Here is a 2,329-nt window from a genome sequence, read left to right on the forward strand (position 1 = left end):
GTGGGAGGAGTTTGGAGAGGCCATGGAGAAAGACTTCCGTACGGCTTCGAGGCGATTCTGGTCCACCATCCGGCGTCTCAGGAGGGGGAAGCAGTGCAGCACCAACACTGTCTACAGTGAGGATGGTGTGCTGCTGACCTCAACTCGGGATGTTGTGGGCCAGTGGGCAGAATACTTTGAAGACCTCCTCAATCCCACCGACATGCCTTCTATTGTGGAAGCTGAGCCTGGGGATTCTGGGTTGGGCTCTCCAATCTCTGGGGTCGAGGTCGCCGAGGTGGTCAAAAAGCTCCTCGGTGGCAGGGCCCCGGGGGGGGGGGGATGAGATCCGCCCGGAGTTCCTCAAGGCTCTGGATGTTGTAGGGTTGTGTTGGCTAACGCGACTCTGCAATATCGCATGGACATCGGGGGCAGTTCCCCTGGATTGGCAGACCAGGGTGGTGGTCCCCCTGTTCAAAAAGGGGGACCGGAGGGTGTGCTCCAATTACAGGGGGGTCACACTCTTAAGCCTCCCTGGCAAGGTCTATTCGGGGGTTCTGGAGAGGAGGGTCCGTCGGATTGTTGAACCTCGGATTCAGGAAGAGCAGTGTGGTTCTGGTTCTGGTCGTGGAACACTGGACCAGCTCTACACCCTCAGCAGGTCCTGGAGGGTTCTGGGAGTTCGCCCAACCAGTCTACATGTGTTTTGTGGACTTGGAGAAGGCGTTCGACCGTGTCCCTTGGGGAGCCCTGTGGGGGGTTCTCCGGGAGTATGGGGTACCGGGCTCCTTGATACGGGCTGTCAGGTCCCTGTAGGACCGGTGTCAGAGTCTGGTCCACATTGCCAGCAGTAAGTCGGGCTCGTTTCCGCTGAGAGTTGGACTCCGCCAGGGCTGCCCTTTGTCACCGATTCTGTTCATTACTTTTATGGACAGAATCTCTGGACCAGCCAAGGTGTTGAGGGGATCCGTTTTGGTGGCCTTAGGATCAAATCTTTGCTTTTTGCGGATGATGTGGTTCTTTTGGCTTCATCAGGACGTGATCTGCAGCTCTCGCTGGAGCCTAGTGTGAAGCGGCTGGGATGGCGATCAGTGCCTCCAAATCCGAGGCCATGGTCTTGAGCCGGAAAAGGGTAGAATGCCTTCTCCGGGTCAGGGGGGGTGTCCTGCCCCAAGTGGAGGAGTTCAAGTATCTCAGGATCTTGTTCACCAATGGGGGAAGAAGGGAGCAGGAGATCGACAGGCGGATTGGTGCAGCGTCTGCCGTCAAGCGGGCGCTGTACCGGTCCGTCGTGGTGAAGAGAGACCTGAGCCAAAAAGCAAAGCTCTCGATTTACCGGTCGATCTACGTTCCCACCCTCATCTATGATCATGAGCTTTGGGTCATGACCGAAAGAACGAGATCACGGATACAAGCGGCCGAAATGGGTTTTCTCCGCAGGGTGGCTGGGCTCTCCCTTAGAGAGAGAGTGAGCAGCTCAGTCATCCAGGAGGGATGACTGAGCTGCTCCTTCACGTCAAGAGGAGCCAGTTGAAGTGGCTCGGGCATCTGGTCAGGATGCCTCCTGGACGCCTCCCTGGTGAGGTGTTCCAGGCACGTCCCACCGGGAGGAGACCCCGGGGAAGACCCAGCACACGCTGGAGGAACTATGTCTCTCTGCTGGCCTGGGAATGCCTTGGGATTCCTCTGGAGGAGCTGGAAGAAGTAGCTGGGGAGGGAAGACTGGGCCTCCCTTCTGAAGCTGCTACCCCCACGACCCGACCCCGGATAAGCGGAAGAAGATGGATGGATGGATGGATGGATGAATGGATGGATGGATGGATGGATCCTACAAAATAGACAAAAAGGTATGTTAACATTTGGGTTTTATTAAGGTAATTAGAAAAAGAAATCCAAAATTGTGTCTGGAAGTAATTTTCGTAAACAAGGAAAATGGGAGACAGTGAATATAATGAATTGGTCTTGTCATATAGAGTATGAAAATATTCGGTTTTTTGCTGTATAAATAGGAAAAAGAATGGGCTGAAACACTGAGCCTTGGGGTATTCCATAAAAAAAATCTGGTAAGACGAACAAACGGGACAAAAATGAACTTATTTTCAACAATAATTTGTGAAATAATTTCAGTCACTGCGAAATTGTGGTTTATGTCGACTATTTATTTCAGTCGTATAATACTCCACATGATTAGAAATGACGAGAAATGAAACATTTAGTCTAAAAATAACCATAATATTCATTGTTTACTTTCCTACCTTTTTGTCAAAGATGTTTGACTCTACAAGATGCATCACTCCGATCTATTTTATTCCGCGTTTCTAGAAAGGGAGGGGAACTATCTTGACAAATG

This window comes from Gambusia affinis, linkage group LG16 (genome assembly GCF_019740435.1).
Source record: "Gambusia affinis linkage group LG16, SWU_Gaff_1.0, whole genome shotgun sequence".
In the NCBI taxonomy this organism is placed as follows: domain Eukaryota; kingdom Metazoa; phylum Chordata; class Actinopteri; order Cyprinodontiformes; family Poeciliidae; genus Gambusia; species Gambusia affinis.